The sequence below is a fragment of the Pinus tabuliformis genome, chromosome J (genome assembly GCF_031772625.1).
Source record: "Pinus tabuliformis cultivar Carrire ecotype Pingquan chromosome J, CPIR1, whole genome shotgun sequence".
NCBI lineage: Eukaryota > Viridiplantae > Streptophyta > Pinopsida > Pinales > Pinaceae > Pinus > Pinus tabuliformis.
This window is the reverse complement of record NC_142295.1, coordinates 987,184,798-987,204,851: the sequence shown is the minus strand read 5'-3', so window position 1 is coordinate 987,204,851 and position 20,054 is coordinate 987,184,798.

Sequence of the window (20,054 nt, the reverse complement as noted above, 5' to 3'; positions counted from 1 at the left end):
GGCCTCCATGCCAAGACACCAACCCTCACAGTGATCTAGGTAACATCAAGCTCAAACACAAAAAAGGAGCTCTACAAGACCAAGATACCATCCCACACCTAGATCTAGACATCATCAAGGCCAAAATATAGCATGATATATCAATACCAACTAGGCCAAGATGTCCTCTCAAGTACCATCATTCATGAACATAGCCTAAGGTACTTCATCTCTACCTCAAATCAATCCAAACATTCTTATTAAATATTCAAAAATTTTCAGGGAGAGATCAACACAACAACTACTTGTTCATCCATCTTAAAATCCTGTAGCCTCATGACCCCAACCAGTAATGGTACTTTCTCATCAATATGGTAGCATAAAATCCAGGTTCCAAAACCATTATGATACTACATAGGTCATCACAATATCCAAACAAATCTTAAAGGAAGCTTCCTTCTCCAACTTCTCGAGCAGCACCAAACTCAATCTTAGCACTTCTCAAAATATATGATTCTTTGTTCATGACACATCAATACTAACCATCACTAGCACTTTAGCTATTCTTCAATATCATTATTTATTCATCTCCTTCACAACATTTTTTTAACCATGGAGGATATACACTTTTCTTTATCCAAGCTCCTTCTCAACTTAGAGAAATAAGTTCGTCATCAATAATTTTATTCTTTCAACTACACAAGCCTTTTCTTTTGCATCATCACATTGTCAAAAAAATTGACCTTCATGGGTCATCATGAATGTAAATGTCAAAGTCATTAGGGTTGCTACAAATCCCTCTTTCCATCATACTCAACATCATCAAAAGTCGTCATTAAGTATGAGGCAAGCTTACAATTTTAGAATTGTGTACCTGCAAATCCCATCAATAGGTATAATATATGTACAAGAGCATGAAATTAACTTTATCAATCTATGGTTATCATGTTATCACAAAGATACTTTAGATATCAATAACTAAACCATGTTATGGTTTTAGCCATAACAGAAGTATTTTCACCTAGGGTTTTGTTTTCATGCCCTAGGATCATACATCAACTTCTACATGGGTTTTGTCATAAACCTTGAATATTATTGTTTTTGTAAATTATACATGCAAGGAGCTATTGCTCCATGATGTCATGCCTGATTGAGATCACCAGATCGAGAAAATAATGGCTAAGGCAATCAAATAAGAATCCTCAATCCAAATGGTCATGCATGTAGCTTCTATGTAATTTTTAATGATATAAAGGATGAGCGAGTACATTTCCTCCTCATAGGTTGTTGATGGGTTTTGGGTCTGAGGCAGAATATTTTCGCTCCAATCAAGTGATCATTTTTATCCATTTTTGATCCAAAGAATACACACAAACACAAGCAAACAAAGACGACAAGTGATCTTCTGCAAAATATCGTCATCTCAAAACATCCAGAAATTACACATATAATTCACTGTAAATACTGATATAAGGGGAAGGAACATAGATTTCATTAACCATATAAATGAAAGTACATCAATATACCTCAAGCTATGGTTCTCCTCTCCGTATTCTGGAAGTGTCTCCACACTGTAATGAAGAAGGAATCCTAACAACATGAATCCCTCAAATGTGAATCACAATGGCAGCATATACTCTCTATAGCTCACCCTCCAAAAAAATGGGCATCAAAAATTAGCCCGGCCCTCTAAGATGGCCCAATATAAATAGGAAAAATAAGACTCTCAGGAGGATGAATGTAGATGCTCAAGATGAAGAGAAGTTAGAGAAGCTTCTCAATAATTAGTCTGAGCCAGCTTGAATTGATAGGATAAGGTGGTGATTCAAACTGATCCCTTAGGAACCACAAATCTATTGAACAAGTCTCCCAATAGCATGGAAAAAACTTTGAATTTTAGGTTATAATTGTGCACACAGGGTGTATTCCATGCAGTTGGAAGGTTCCAACTGCACACACAAGCTGGCATCCATGCAATTGGAAGGTTCCAATTGCACACACAAGCTCGCATCCATGTAATTGTGGTAAAAACTCGGAAAAAGAGTGACTAAGGCCCAACAAAAGGTCAATCAGCATAATGACTCATAGGTACTAACCCTTTGGATAAAAATAGGTTGATAAAAGATGCCCCCTAATTTATGAGGACAGAAGAGTAAGTGATGACTAAAATACATTATAACAAAGCTCATAGTTAAAATGAGAAGTGCGGAGACAAAGACAAGGATTTGTAGCAGAAGACACAGGGAGCTAAAGTTTTATCTGTGTTGATAATGTCCCTGAGGCGGGAATACCCATGCTTGGTCATAGAGGGATATTGAGCATGGCCACCAAAACATACATTGTAGATCCATGGCATGAAATACTAAAACATGTCCAAAAATAAATACATAGTGGATCCATGTGACTCAATAGATAGAGCATAACCACCAAAAAATACAATGTGGATCTATGTCATAGTATACATCAGTAGGACTATGGACACATGAAAGACAGGCAAAGTGTCTCAAGACAGTCCTCAAAGTACATAAATGGTACATAACTCCAATGCAGCATGGGAAGGATGCACGATAAGAGTGAGATGTCCCTCATCCAACGTCTTTGACATAACCCTGATGGTACAAATTTATAAAAATGTGAATCAATGAGCTAAAGTTGAACATCGTAGAAATTGTCTAATTACCGATCAATGAGGTATACCATTAACATATGCGAGGGGACTCACCAATAATCAAAATTGACCCCAAGGTACCTAGTACAACCCACTAAGCGTAAATAAATAAGCTAACATTGAATACCAGTGAACTCGATTTATCATGAGCCAATGATGTAAATCCAATGTCAATCATGAGGAAACCTACCACTAAGGTCTGCAAGTTCCAAGGTACTACCGGTTCTGATATCAAGCTCCTGGATAATGAGTTCAAGTCAATAGGGGAAGATCTATCCATGGAGGGCCTTGATGTATCCCTGTGATGCAGGTAAATTCTAAGGGTGGACAAAAACAATTCCTCTAGCCCGAGAGAGCGAGTCTAGTCACAAACAGACAATCTATGGCATATTTCCTTGGGCTAGAATAAATTAAGAGGTCCTACCTCTTAGAATGCTATTCCGCTTGGTGATGATTCTGCTTCCTCACTCCAGCTATCTTTCATTTCCTTCCTTTTCACACCTGAAACAAGAAAACAATAATAAACAACAAACGTAATAGCATACAATATTGTATTCAACCTACTTAACAACTCAAGAAACATTAAGCCATAAATATGTGAGCTGAAAATTCAGGTAGGAAATCAATCGATAGTTGCATCTATATTAATTCAAGAGGAGATTACAGTCAATGTCTTGAAGTTGTTGTTCTCCTCTGACATATCTGGGTTCCCACACTTCTCCTAGCATCCTCAACAATGGTAGTCTCAAGGCTCTTCCCTTTAGTCTTGACACCAAACCAAACTCACAGTTCTCCCTTAAACACAAAATAGAAAGCTACAAACTATGGATAGCTTGCTAACTACTCCAAAATCAAAACCTCAACCAGAACTTAATTAGGACTAAAAGTTAACTTGTGCTTGGGAAAAAGAGGGGTTTATATAGTTGGGATGGAGGGGAGATGGTTCCTCTTCTCATGGGAGAAGGCCTTATCTCTTGGATTAGTTCCATCCTAATAGGGGAAAAGATCCCAAACTAATCTCTTTGACTCCATCTGGCCTAACCATTTACCAGACTTCCGTTATGGAGCTTCTAGAGCTAGAAGCTTTGGCTCCATATTTAAAAAACTTTCCAAAAGAGGATTGGCGTGATTGAGAAAGGGCTTAATTGATCCGATCGATGCTAGGGACAATTGTAAACCCTACATATTGGCGAGAGGAGGAAACGGGTCATTAGTGTCGGTCCTGTAAACTGGGATAAACAGAATATTTTTGGGAAATGATGAAAAAGGGAATTTTTTTGCTTATGAAGAGGGACACAATGGGAGTTTCTTCATGATAGGAAAGCATGTCGGGTACACTGTATAGGTCTTCTAGGATCGTGGATTGGGAGTATAGGGAAAGTGACAAAATGATGTGTAAAAGATGCACCCTAAAGCATGAAGGCCAAACTAGAGTGAGGAGTGAAATGATTTACAAGTGCGTGTGGGAAACCGGAGTCCATCGTCAGAGAACCTGCAAGCAAGCATAGATACATATACATCAGTGAAAAACTCCAAATAATACATGAATCGTGTTATGGATGCAGCCATCCAATAATGAGAAGGAACACATATAACAACTCATGGTATGGTCACAACCATACATCTAAAAGAGACATGTATATCAACATGATCATGTCACATAATCTCACAACCTAGACTTAATTTAATCTTAGCCCAAGGTCTTGCGTTCCAAACGACCCGATCAAAGTAAAAATCCTAACATGTGAATGAATGTGTTGAATTCGAACATGCTAGGAATTCAGTTGACTTTCGATCAATGATGTGAACCGTTAACAAGCACGAGAGAAACCACCAATAATGACAATGGCTCTCTAGGTCCTGGCAGCACAGTTCATGGAATGTGAATAAAGAAACTAGTGTCGAACACCTGGGAAATCACCCGATCGAAAGCCAATGATGTGAACTTGTCGTCAAGTATGAAGAACTTTCCATCAGGGCATGCAAGATCTAAGGTACTGGAAGGGAGTCTCTCAACGAACTTCCTGGATAATGAACTGAAGTCGATAAGAAGTGACCGTGTCGAAGGAAGGCCATGATGTATCCAACATCATTGACACAGGACAAATGGATGCAAATAATTTCAGATGATACAAAGGATCAGGAGTAAGTGTAACTGTAGAGGGAGTAACTCTTGAACATATCGACAACACGATTCCGAAGTTTGAAAGTTGTGGGATCCATAGGATCGGTGGTCATGATGACGTGGCAGAGATCAAATGAAGGCAAAAAATGAGCAGACAAATCCAGGAAGGTCAATGATGAAAAGGAGGATATCCAAACCTGACATGAAACAGATAATGCCATGTTCAGGAGTAAGCTGCCGGCATAACTAATTGAATTTCCAAATTTCCCCTCACCATTTCTGGCAGGTACCCCAATTATTTTTTATCCCAAGCTCAAAGGGGATAGCATCTGCTTGCACTATAAGTTCATCCTTCGGACGAATATGACCTAGTAAGTTTAATGAGCCCTAGGAAGGAGAAGCTCATGTTCGTCATGGTGACGAATCTAATGTCGTTTAATGTTTTAACGAGTCTGAAAAAGGTGTAACTCAATATCTTTTTCATGTTTAGATTGTTTGAAAAAGACATGAAAAATAAAACTCCACATGGTCCCTTTTTGTACATTTGTGTCTCTCGAACCCAAAAAGGTAGAAAACAATGATTGGGTCCGAGAACCGCTTGACCATTTCAGTCAAGGAGTACCTTTTTCATAAACAATTTATCCCAGCCCTAAAAGGGGGTAAACATAGACTAGGTAAACGACATTTTGCATCATTAACGAGTTCAGAACGACAAGAGCTCGGCAATATTTTCATGTTTAAAAGGTCAGAAAAGAGTTGAAAGCAGACCTCCCATTTTATTTGGTTTAACAAGTTAAAAGGGAAAATACTCGGCGATATTTTCATGTTTTACGAGTCAGAAAAGAGCTTAAAGGTGACTCGAGTAACATCGTCAATAATATGTCACTTGTTGCTACACAAGAAAGGTAACTGCATTATGAAGTTCTGAGGTAAAATAGGTCAAAAACACTTAAAAAACCCTAATATTTTCATAAAAATGAATAAAAAGGGGAAAAAGTAATTATTTTTTACTTTTTACCATTTTACCTTTGTGTGAAGAGCTTTTTACCCTTTTGTGCCCTAATTTTTCTGGAGTAGATTACAAGAGATCTGGGAGATCATTCACTGAGCCGTTAGGTGTAGGTAAGAACGAAGACCTTAAGCTCCATTTTCATACTCTCTTTTCCTATTTTTATCCATTTTTTGTATTTCATGGGGAGATTTTGGTAAAAAAATCACCCTCAGTCAGTGCAATTTCTGGGCACGGAATCGCCCCGATCAGGGTGGCTAAAACTACCAACCGCGTCATCAGCACTACTATTTTAAAACAATCAAGTCGGCACTGTGAACAAAAATTTACATGTTTTTGCTCAATTTTGACTGCTTGAATCCAAATTTCATTGTCAAAAGATGATTATTGACTTGATTGAATGGTTGTTACAGGAAGGAAAGCATTGAAAATGGTGGATTGGAAAGAAAGAGAGAATGAGGATATCAATACCCAAGCCATAGTTGATCCAAATAGATTGGAGGCTTTGAGGAACTGTGGGCTCCTCAAATTCTTTCTCACACTAAGGATGCGAGCTCAACCTGAGCTGCTACGGTACCTGATTAGTCTCTGGGACATAAATTTGGAAATTTTTATCATTGGTGACCAAGAGCTGGAGTTGGAGACTTCAGACATTTATTTCATCACAGGACTGTCCCAGAGAGGGGAACTAGTCAACCTATATTGTTTTAGGCCAATTATGGCAAGTGTTTCCATGTTTCTTGCCAAACATTTCCCAGAAGCCCTCAAATCCAAGAGTGGTAAGATCGAGATTGCGACTGTTCGAGATCTTGTGTTGAGAGTGTAACTGTTGACCATCAACAAAGTGGCTAGGTCCCAAGCGCCACATGAGACTAACAAGTCAAAGTTAATGTATGCTATCAAGTGCACAACGCCCACTATTTTTAACTAGGTGGAATCTATGAAAATCAACATGAAGCGCCATCTATCAAAAGCTGAGGCAGGAAACCTAAAACAATTTTTCTTTGGGTTTGTGCTATTAACCTTCTTCCTGGAGTGGGTTTCATTGTTCCAATATCAGCTGACTGAGGTGGATCTACCGATTCCACAAGACCCACAGATGGTCCGTTGGAGCGAGTTGATGCCCAAGGTTACGAGGAGGCAACAGATGTCCTATAAGCCCGCCTTCTTCTCATGGCTACGATGATAGTTGATCGTAGTGAGGATTGGTCCTACAGCGTTACCAACTTCTTCGGAGATCCGGATATGTCGCTCCCATAAGGAGCGGATTTTGGTGATGGAGGTAAAAACAAACATTTTTTTAGTTTTTTATGTTTTTACTATTTTTGAAATATATGTGTTCATGACACTTTGATTTTATGAATGGATATGTTGGACCAGAAGGCCCTACTGGGATGTCTCTGATAGCCAGGCGGGTCGCTTGGCAGTTTGATGTTGCTCCTTATATGGAGGGGAGTGACAACGAGGAGGAGATTTTTTAGAATCTTGAGGGTTTGACCCATGGGATCCCAGAGTATGCTCGGACGGGTGATGTCCCACGCCAGTACCAGAGGCATATAGTGGGGGTGTCAGATCATATCCACCAACTGCTGACTCACATAGTCAGAGCAGTTACATGCTATCATGAGCATCATGTTGTTTAGTGCATAGGTCTAGCATTCCATATTTTTGAGGCCTGCGAGCCACCGATGTATTTTGGACACACATATTATTTTTGAAGGCTTTGATGTATGACAGACATTATTGACACACACACATATATATACTATATTTTCCTGCTTACTATGATACAAATGATTTGTCTTTTATTTTTACATGTTTCACAAATGTCTATCGAGCACATAATTAGCTAATGCATCTGCCAACATATTCATAGTTGAAAATAGCAACAAGAAATGATAAAAACAGAATCCAAAAATTCCAATTTAATTTGTCCTTGAATTAAATTGTGAATTAAAATCGAATTTAGTCTTAACAGCTACTTGGAAATAATTAATTAAGTTATTTTGACTTAATTAGTTGGATAAATTCAAGTTAGAAGTATTTCTGAAGTCATGCAAAAAGTTATCCCTTAAATTAAGGAGATAAGATTGAGTTATATTTGAGTTGTAATTAGTTAACTCAGTTTACTGAGTTAAGTCCAATTAAATTAGTTCCAAAATTTTTGAGGAACTATTAGAGAGTTAACAGTCAGTTGATGCATGCATGCACTTAACTAGTGTACTCTAGTTAACTAAAGATTCCCTCATCAGAAACTCATGCATGTCTATGCTGAGAAAGACCCAGTTGAGCTAAATGACCAGGACAGTGTACTATCAGTTGCATGTGTTTTCATATAAAGACACCTCATGCATGCAGTCAAGGAACAATTCCTTGAGGATTGTGCAGTTTTGACAGTGTGTGAGATCAGGAGATCATCCACTTGGTAAATCTAGTTTTTCTACTTGTTTGAAAGAGATCATCCCAGAGGAACAACGTGAGGAAATAGGATCTTGGGGGGTAGAGAGGAAGGCTTGAGAGAAGCCAGGATTGCCTGTGAACATCTGTGAGGATTGTACTCAGAGTTGGCTAGCTGTGAGAGCTAAAGATTTGTATAATTCCTATGTATTTCCACCTTGTATGATAATACAGATAGTGGGGTTTTTAGCTGAGGCTTTCCCCAAAGTATTTTCATGTGTATTGTTCATCGATTGATTCTTCTTCTAGTTATATTGTTCAGCTCGAACTTTAATCTTTCGCAAATTGATAGTAGAAGTAGGTTATAGTATTTTTCTTTGATGTATATTGCATTATTGGGTTAACCTACCATCAAATTTTCTACATGGTATCAGAGCGAGATTTGTAGAGAATTTTCATAATTTCTACATGGTATCAGAGCCAATTTTATTGAAGCTGTGAACAATATACTGAGAAAAGAATTCAAATTTTGAATCTTGGGGTTGCAGTAGCAAATCGAATTCTTATCATACTTCAACGTTGGCCAATGGAATTCTATGGCTTGAGACTCAAGTATGCCTTGGAAGGTAGCTTGAATTACATATCATGGAAAAATAGAATGGAGGCTATATTAGAAGGCAATAGCTTGAAGGATTTCATTGATCAAGAAATCCCAAAGCCAGCTTCAACTAATGCACAAGAGTTGGTTGAGTGGAAGAAGTGTGTGGCAAAGGTGAGACAGATCATCCTTGAGGGATTTCAAGACCATATTGTCTCAAGTCTCCATGGGAAGGATACTCCATTTTCAATGTGGAACACATTGAAGGACCACTACCATAATAGTAGTGACCAAAGGAAATTGTTGCTCAAGGATAAGCTTCGAAGAATCAAGATGGAGAATGGCGATTCTATTTCCACATATGTAAACAAGCTCACCACCTATAGAGATGAGCTTAGCAGTGTGGGAATAACTACTGTTGATGATGATATGGTGAGCCTCGCTCTTCGTTGCCTTCCAAAGAGTTGGAATAGATACCAGGACTCTGTGAGTGGAAGGGAGAAACTACCGGATTGGGAATGATGGTGGTTGAATATCATGTACGAGGATATCAGGAGGAGCACACGAGATGGTTCTTCATCCAAGGATGATGATGAAGAAAATTTTGCCTTAGTAATTAAGGCAAATAAAGGGAAGGGGAAGGCTTCCCATTCCAAATCGAATTCTTCTCATGGAGGGAAGAAGGGTTACAAGTCTAAAGTGAGATGCTTTAATTGTCACGAGATGGGACATTATGCGACTAATTTCCCATTGAAGAAGTCCAAGAAGGGATCCTCTTATGGATCGGAAGGTGAGGCATTAGCCTCTCAGTTCGAAATGGACTTTACCCACATCGCATGCATGGTGTCATCGATGAAGGACTGTGTCTGGTATCTTGACAGTGGGGCCTCATTCCACATGACTGGTGATAAACTCTATTCAATAATGTGGAGGAGAAAGACCTCAAGATGCGCATAGATATGGGTGACGACAGAAGGTATAGTGTTTCAGGAGTGGGCACAATTGCTTTTTAGAGGGAGCATGGAGCTCCTATCACCTTGCAGATGTGGAGTATGTGCCTGGACTGAAGAAGAACTTGGTATCGGTCGTGATGTTGGAGGACAAAGGCTACGATGTGTTTTTAGTAAGGGAAAGGTTTTCCTTAGACACATTACCACAAGACAGGTGAAACAGATCGGTTCATGAGTTAAGAACATGTATGCTCCTGAGGTTAAAGATGCATGCAAAGCCTTGAGGATCAAGGAAAATGTTAGAGACTTAGTGGTTGAGAGGGAGAGTAAATTACCTCTCAACATGCAGGCCCAGAAGAAGTCTCAGACAATTGTGGAGGAGCCAAAATTGGATAAGTAGGGGAGACTAAGTGAAGAGATCCACTCATGTAGATACCTCCATTAGGGGGGAATTTTGATCCAAGTGAGTAGATGGATCACATGTAGCCATACCTCCTGGTGTGAGGTGGGGCGATGTGAAGTGATAGTCCCATGAAGGCTGAAATTGGGCAGGGTCCATTTAGAGGTTTTATCTCATGGATTGTACCTTTCTACGAGAGCCCAAAGTACATAATAGCAGGAGGAGTCAATGGGATTAATGTTGGGTTGTGTTATATTATTTCCATGACTAGCCCATGTAGTTAATCGAGGGGTTAGAAGAGGGGCATAGCCCCCCTTCGTTATGCCAATTGCATAGTGGAGGGAGTCACAGGGGGTTTGAAGGGTGCAGGTAACCCCACTGTATGGGGTCTGGGGCAGTGCCCCAGAAAATTTTATTTTTGGACCCTATATTAGGTTGGACGGACCTACCTATGATTTTGTGCATGATTTTTTGCACATGGTTTTGGACGTGATGGATTTTGGTCCATGGTTTTGGACGCGATGGTTTTCGGTCCATGGTATTGGATGCTTCAGTATGTATAAATATGTATTGTAACATTGAAAGGAACATAATGAAAAATCAAGCTAGTAGTCCCAGTTTCGGGATCGAGGGGAATCTCTTTGTATGTGTTTTATGTGTTATGCTCTCACATTGTTTATTTTCTGTGTTTTAGAATTAGTATGCAGGTAATTTCTGTACGGGGATAAAACCTACATTTGGTATCAGTGTTGTTCTGGCTTCAAGGGGACACCTTTATTGCTGAGGGGTTTCTCTCGGGCCTATGGTAGACCCTGTTCAGTGGGAGATCTGTGAGATCAATTCTAGTGGTAATAGAATATGGCGAGTAGTGGAAAGATAGAGATCGAGAAATTTAATGGTCAAAGTTTTGAGATGTAGAAACTCAAGATGGAGGATCTGTTGGTGGATAAAGATCAGTGGATCGTGCTAGATCCAGGTACTAAACCAATGGGAGTGTCTGATGAAGAATGGAAGAAGTTAGATCGGAAGGAAAAGAGCACAATACGATTGTGTGTCTCAGATTCAGTATTGTTGAATATATCAAGGAAAGCTACGACTAAGGCTTTGTGGGACAAGTTTGGGACTTTGTACCAATCTAAGTCTCTGGTGAATAAACTATTCCTACAGAAAAAGTTGTATAACCTGAGGATGAAAGATGGAGACTCGATGACAGAGCATCTGAATGCATTTAATAATGTGGTAAGTTATTTATTATCTGTTGATATTGAAATTTCAGATGAAGATAAGTGCATCAGTTCGTTTTGTTCTCTAACAGATTCGTGGGATAGTTTGGTTATTGCAATAGGTAGCAATGCAACTGCCTTGCAGTTTGATGAAATAGTCTCATCCTTGCTAACAGAAGAGATGAGACGGAAAAATATGGAGAGCCAAAATGGTGATGCCTTGTCTATACGAGGATGGTCCCAGAATAGAAGAAAAAATAAGTTATCGAGTGGGGGATCTAAATCTAGAGGTAGATATAAATATCCAAGAAAACCTGTAAAGGTGGTGTGCTGGAAATGTGGAAAGGAAGGGCACTAAAAAAGGGACTGTAAATCTAAAGCTCCTAACAAAGGAAATGGATTTGATGATGCTCCTTCTATAGAGGTTGAAACCACCTCAGATGAAGGTGGGGATGTGTACTTGGCTTCTTCAAGTACACATGTAGATCATGAGGCATGGTTGATTGAGTCAGGTTTATCCTTCCACTTCACTCCCCATAGAGAGTGGTTCTGCAAGTATGAGAGATATGATGGTGGTGACGTCTTCTTGGGGGATGACAGGAAGGCTAGAATCATTGGTTATGGAAAAGTAAAGTTGAAGTTGTAAGTTGGAAGGGTTAGAATGCTTCCAGGTGTTCTGCATATTCCTGCATTAGCAAGAAATCTGATTTTTGTAAGCAAGCTCGATGATGTAGGTTTAAAAATAGTGTTTGAGAAGGATACCTGAAAGATGGTTTGGGGGGCACTGGTATTGATGTGAGGAGTTCGAATTGCAACTCTGTACTAGCTGCAAGGTAGCACTGTTGTTGGTGGGTGGAATAGTTCCGTGGTTCCTGAAAGTGGAGCAGAAAATCTAGTGGTCTCTGGAGAGAAGACCATGTTGTGGCATCAAAGGCTTGGACATATTAGAGACAAGGGCCTTTGAATACTTCATGGTAAAGGTATGGTAGAAGGTATGAGTAATATCTCTCTAGATTTTGATTTTTGTGAAAATTGTGTATATGGGAAGCAAAATCGGGTGAGTTTGCCCTCTAGTGGTAAGAGGGTGAAACAGATATTAGATCTTGTACACAATGATGTGTTTGGACCTATGAAGGTTCCATCATTGCGTAAGTCTGTGTACTATGTATCATTTATAGATGACTTCTCAAGGAATACATGGATATATTTCCTTGAGAAGAAATTTGAAGTCTTTGATAGGTTTAAAGAATTTAAGGCTCTAGTGGAAAACTAAATAGAGAAGAAGATAAAGGTGCTGAGGACAGATAACAGTGGAGAGTTTTGCAGTAAGGAATTTGAAGAATTCTATAAGAAGTGTGGTATAACACAGTAGAATACTACTCCATATACACCTTATCAAAATGGAGTTGCAGAAAGAATGAACAAGACGTTGATGGAAAGGGCAAGAAGCATGCTCAGTGGTGCCGGGTTAGAACAAGAATTCTGGGTATAGGCGATGGAGATAGCATGTTACCTGGTCAATAGATCACCTTCCTGGTAAGAAACCCTCTCTTTCACATCTGAGGGTATTTGGATGTGATGCATATGTACATGTTCCAAAGGAGAAACGAACCAAGTTGGATAGTAAATCTGAAAAGTGCATATTTATTGGGTATAAGGATGGTTTAAAGGCTTATAAGCTTTGGAACCCAGTAACAAGGTGTTATATACCTAGGGGGTATAATATGGGGTACAAAGGTAGGTACCCAAGGTAATAATGTAATAATTACATGGGCCATAGTAATAAATAAGGTGGTTAACCTGTATCATGTAAGGGACCACAAGTAGTTAGTAATAATGTAATGGGCCCGTGGTATTAGTTCGATGGTATGAGGGAACCATGTTAATGACCCATGGTATTGTATGTATGAGGCCTATATAGAGGCTAGAGACTCCACATGGAGAGATGTCAAGGATTATTGTATGAACAGGAATATGGCTTGTGGAGTGTTCTCCATCCTTAAGGAGTGAATGTATGGTGTTGCCCTACCTTAAGGTTTTGATTTATAAAGAATCATTTCTATATTCAAATATTGTTATTCTTGGGTTTATTTATATTATCATATATTTTTGGGTTAGATCTATAACAAGTGGTACCAGACCTATAAAAAGTGGAATCAGAGCTATAACAAGTGGTATTAGAGCTATAACAAGTGGAATCAGAGCTATAACAAGTGGTATCAAAGCTATAACAAGTGGTATCAAGGCTATGCACAGTCGATATGTGGTGCTCAGAGAGGTGAAATATGTTATTAAACATGAATTCCAACCAAAGGAACCTGAGAAGATAGAGTTTGAGCTAAAGGAGGAAGAGTCAGACTCTATAACAGAGGAGGAATCATAAGCTGAAGAGCCACAAACTCCGGGTGTGAGAAGATTAGTTCGAAAAAGAAGGCAACTAGAAAGGTATAGTCCATCTACTTTCTATTCAAATTTTGCTTTATCTATTACTGATGATGATCCCAGAACTGTGAAGGAAGCAGTAGATTCAGAGGATGGAAAACTCTGGAAAGAGGCCATGGTTTATGAAATGGCATCTTTGCACAAAAACGAGGCTTGGGCTCTAGTGGAGTTGCTGCCTGGAAGGAAACCCATTGGTAGTAAATGGGTGTTCAAGAAGAAGACAAATGCAGAAGGAAAGGTGGAGAAATACAAAGCTCTGTTGGTAGCAAAAGGTTATTTCTAGGTGCCGGGAATTGATTTTGGTGATATTTTTTCTCTTGTTGCCAAGGTAACTTCTATTAGATTACTTTTATATGTTGTTGATGCTTTTGATTTTGAGGTAGAACAGATGGATGTGAAGACATCATTTCTTCATGGGGATGTAGAAGAGGAGATCTACATGAAGCAACCTGAAGGCTTTGCGGTGAAGGGTAAGAAAGAACTGGTATGCAAGTTAAAGAAGTCTTTGTATGGGTTAAAATAGTCACCAAGGATGTGGTATCATAAATTTGATACATTTATATAGGGACTTGGCTTCACCAAAAGCAAAGCAGATCACTATGTGTATTTTAAATTAATTGGTGACCATGTTATTTATCCAGTCTTGTATGTGGATGATATGTTGTTGGTTGGAAATGACAAAGAAATTATCCAGGATTTGAAGACCCAATTGTCCTCCAAATTCGACATGAAATATCTTGGTGCTTCAAACTATATTTTGGGCATGGAAATTAAAAGATATCAGGCAAAGAGGAATCTCTGGTTAAACCACAGTAAGTATGTCGAGAAAATATTGCAGAGGTTTAATATGAAGGATAGTAAACCACTGAAGGTTCCTATTCTTGTAGGTGTAAAGTTATCTGCTGAACAGTGTCCCAAGACACAAGAAGAGAAAGAGGGCATGTCCTGTGTTCCATATGCAAGTGTAGTCGATAGCTTGATGTATGCAATGGTCTGTACTAGACCAGACGTTGCACATGCAGTGGGAGTATTGAGCAAGTTTATGTCAAAACCAGGGAAGGAGCACTGGACAGCAATGATGTGGGTTTTCAAGTATTTGCGTGGCACTAGTGATTATGGTTTGTGCTACCAAGGAAGATCAGGATTGGACAGAGTGTTTGATATTCGTGCCTTTGTTGATGTAGACTGTGTTGGAGATCTGGATCAGAGAATATCTACAAGTGGGTATGTATTTAACCTATTTGGAGGTGCAGTCAGTTGGATGAGTAAGAAACAATCTGTAGTGTCACTATCAACTACAGAAGCGGAATACATGGCAGCCACTCATGCAAGCAAGGAATCAGTTTGGTTGTAGAGATTGTGTTTAAGTATGGGTTAGTACGGAGAGCTACAAGGATAGACTGTGACAACCAAAGTGAAATTTTCTTGGCAAAGAACCCTACATATCATTCAAAGAAAAAGCACATTGATGTTCAGTATCACTTTGTGAGGGATATGATAGAAGAAAAAATGGTGCTGTTGGTAAAGGTGGAAACTTTGAAGAATACTGCAGATGCATTGACAAAATCTATGAGCTCTGAGAAGTTCTCTTGGTGTAGAGAAACAATGTGTTGCAGAGCTGGATAAATGACTGAGCTCTCTTGTGGCCCCCTATGGAAAGAAAACAAGTGGGAGAATGTTGGGTTGTGTTATATTCTTTCCACGACCAGCCCATGTAGTTAACCGGCGGGTTAGAAGTGGGGCGGAGCCTGCCCTTCGTTGCACCGATTGCATAGCGAGGGGAGTCACAGGGGGTTTGACGGGTGAAGGTAATCCCACTCTATGGGGTCTGGGGTAGAACCCTAAATTTTTTTGTTTTTGGACCCTATATTAGTTTGGGTGGACCTACCTATGGTTTTGTACATGATTTTTCACACATGGTTTTGGATTCGATGATTTTCAGTCCATGGTTTTGAATGCCATGGTTATCAGTCCATGGTATTGGATGCTTCGACATGTATAAATATGTATTGTAACATTGAAAGGAACATAATGAAAAATCAAGCTAGTAGTCTTGGTTTTGGGATCCAGGGGAAAATCTTTGTGTATATGTGTTTTATGTGTCATGCTCTCGCATTGTTTATTTTCTGTGTTTTAGAATTCATATGCAGGTAATTTTTGTACGGGGTTAAAACCTATAATTGATGTAGTCAGAGATAAAAGTGATAGAGGATAGAGTAGTCAGATACTGAAGAGCGTAGAGAAGGATTGAAAATAGTGCAGAAATGTAGAGTCAACAGAAGTGCAAAGTTTTTCAGTTGACAGAGGCAATAGTAGTCAGAGACTTTGATGACAGATGCATCATATTGATTCAGCTTGGATGTTATTTTTGTTTCTGGAGTTGTTGGAGCAACAACTAGAGAGAAGTGTTGCATGCATAACATTCCAAAGGTTCACGATTGGGATCAATTTGAATTCCTTTCTTGTTGAGAGGGAGTGTTGAAAATAGAAACAAGAAATGATAAAAATAGAATCCAAAAATTCCAATTTAATTTGACCTTGAATTAAATTGTGAATTAAAATTGAATTTAGTCTTAACAGCTACTTGGAAATAACTAATTAAGTTATTTTGAATTAATTAGTTGGAGAAATTCAAGTTAGAAGTTTTTCTAAAGTCATGCAAAAGTTATCCCTTAAATTAAGGAGATAAGATTGAGTTATATTTGAGTTGTAATTAGTTAACTCAGTTTACTGAGTTAAGTCTAGTTAAATTAGTTCCATATTGTTTGAGGAACTAATAGACAGTTAACAGTCAATTGATGCATGCATGAACTCAACTAGTGTACTCTAGCTAACTGAAGATTCCCTCATCATAAACTCATGCATGTCTATCCTGAGAAAGACCCAATTGAGCTAAATGACAAGGACAGTGTACTATTAGTTTTATGTGTTTTCCTATAAATAAAAGTCATGCATACAGTCAAGGAAAAATTGGTTGAGGATTGCGCAGTTCTGACAATGTGTGAGATCAAGAGATCATCCACTTGGTAAATCAAGTTTTTCCACTTGGTTGAAAGAGATCATCCCAGAGGAACAGCGCAAGGAAATAGGAGCTTGGAGGGCAGAGAGGAAGGCTTGAGATAAGCTAGGATTGCCTGTGAGCATCTGTGAGGATTTTACTCAGAGTTGGCTAGCTGTGAGAGCTAAGGCTTTGTATAATTCCTATGTATTTCCACCTTGTATGATAATATAGATAGTGGTGTTTTTAGCTGAGGATTTCCCCAAAGCATTTTCATGTGTATTGTGCATCGATTGATTCTTCTTCTAGTAATATTGTTCAGCTCGATCTTTAAGCTTCTGCAAATTGATAGTATAAGTAGGTTATAGTATTTTTCTTTGATGTATATTGCATTATTGGGTTAACCTACCATCAAATTTTCTATAGGGTATCAAAGCGAGATTTGTAGAGAATTTGAAAAAATTCTACATTCATATGTCTAGGAATATGATGATATGTAATGTAATCAAAATTTCTCTCCAATAGACGAATATGCAGATACATTCTCAATATTTGAGGGTTTCTAACAGAATATTGACCATTGATTTGAAGAACGACAAGCTGTGAATCAAAGTTGATAACCAAATCCTGGATGCAAAGAGGGATAGCTTCTGACAACAATTTGATAACTGCACTATACTCAATGATGTTATTAGTTGTTTGACCTAGACAATATCCTTGAATATCAATCAACTCACCATGGGGGTCATAAATGGCCCATGCTGTGGATGATAGGATTTGAGTACTTCATCAAACACCGTCAGCAAAATCGATGTCGGGAGAACTTGACATCTGCAAAGCGAGAAGAAACATAATAAGAAGGAAAGCTTCTTGCAAAAAAACACACCAAACCACACTGCACAAAAATGAATGACACACTTATTTTACAAAAGTAACCATGCAAGATCACCTAAGCATAGTACGCTTTGAGAGAGTCCATGTTGGGACTCGGGTAATCAATCAACACAAATGAACACTAGATTTTTACCGATGGCATGACGAGTAAGCATTGATATTGCCAAATAATAGAGTAGAACTCATATAAGGACTTGCCCCCATGCCCTATGGGCGAGGGAGGGTTACAAGTCAGATGAAAACCCCATTGCAATAATGGGCAATTGGGAAAAAATTAGGGAGGGAGTAAAATTCTGAATCCATGAAGGGATAAACATGCCCTCAGCTGAAATAGCTTGATAATGGCAGGTGAAATTGACATGTCAATAGGCAGCGGAGAAGAGAACTTATCAAGACACATAGACATGACTGTCGGGCTAGAACGAAGCCACAGGGATTGAGAAAACACGTCGAGAGATGAACTTGAAATAGGATGAGAAGAGGATACTGAATGTGAGGCCAAAACAATATCCACATAATTGATTTCGATGGGACTTAATGGCATTACCTTGCCCCATGTGTCAACAATATCTGGGGAGGGAATGACCCAAGGATGAGACTTGACTGAAATCATGTTAATAGAGGCAACATGAGGAGGTGGAAGTGGAAAGATACCCATCAGAGCAGGATCTTTAAAGAGTCCTTCCCCTACACTCTCATAAGGAGCACTAGTGTGTTGTACATATGGAACATTGCCATTCGAGGAGAAAGAGGAAAAAAGGATAGTTGGTCAATTGTGACTATTTTCCCTTGATGGAGAAAATGAATCACGTGGAACAAGGAGGAGGGTACAACATGCATGGCATGGGTCCAACTTCATCTGAGTAGAAGATTGCAATTGAGATTAGTGTTAACAATCTCTACCTCGAAATGCATTGTCTTTCCCTATAAAGTAATGGCAGGGTTGGGTAAGACACCGAATCATCATGAATCATGCATGTCAAAAGCTTCCAAAGTGTTAGGGGACTGGTTCAAAGTAGGAGAACTAATTTCCTTCCAATAAGCAATGGACATGATGCAGGTGGAAGCACCTTCATCAATGACAGTTCTATGAATGGTTTTCTCATTTATGATGACTTCAATGAGAAAGGAAATCTAATAAGGAATACGTGGAACATGGTTTTCTAGATCAAAACATGTAAGATTATAATCAGTAGGATTAATACCCCCAATAGCCGATAGTAATGATTTTTGTTGAGATGAATAGCTTTGAAGTACCTCGAGGGCAGACATAGCCAATGGTGCCAAAGCCAAATCCTCAACAATATTATAGCGCTGAGTGGTGCGAGCAATGGGATTGTATGAGGACTTTTGCAGAACACCTCAAGAAGGTGGTCGAATGGCAGAATCATAGTTAGTTCGCTCTATATGAAGAGGACTAGAACTTGACAAGGCAGAAGAAGAAGGGGAAGATTATTTTTCTTTCCCTGTTGTCTGGGAAGTTTGATAATCTTTTGATCTAGTAGCCACATTAATGGGCGTACTCATCATAAACACTTTTGAACCTGAGGAAGCAGATGATTGAGGTTGGTCTACCATTTGGATCTACTAGGATGGAAATGGCACTTTTAGGATAGCTGGGGTCCCTTTGAGAAAACAACTAACTTCAGATCGTCTAGGAAAATCCTTAGTATAGTAATCCTCCTCACAAATGAGGCACAGATACTTAGGCTTCCATTGGGAAGCATCACCAATAGACAACTTAGGAGGACCCTGTTTTGGGGCATTGGCTTTAGCTTTACCTTTTCCTTTCTTCTTACCTTTCGAGGATTTGTTCGTTGTGGTAGACTAAACAGCATGGACCTCTGAGGTTTTACCAGGGCTCGGTGGATTCTAAGAGGGATTATTGGAAGCAGTGTTTGAGGCTGACTTCTGTTTAGAAGAAGATTTTGCAGGGGCCTGGGACACTAAACCAATTACTCCATCAACAAGACGTGTATCCTGTGACTTTGATGTCGTTAGATTAGATGATGGCCTAAGCGCATCAGGTAATAACTCATACAAAGTGCCAAATAGAGAGTAAATGAGATCTAAGTACTGGGAGTGACAAATGGCTTGCTCCTCCATGATGCACCCACCCATAATGATATCATGAGAAATTGGAGCGGTAAATGATTTGGTGAACCATTCGGTCAGTAACTGACCAATAATATCGAATTTGATCAGGCGACGCCTACGTCTCCATTCATGGATGTGATCGGAGATGTGGGTCGTAGTATTTTGCTTAAGCGGTGTAAGCAAATAGGTGTCAATTTCATAGCGAACTGGAAATTGGAAGTGTGTGAGGAAATCCATGGCTGAAGAGTTGAAATCATAATAAGTACTTTGAGGA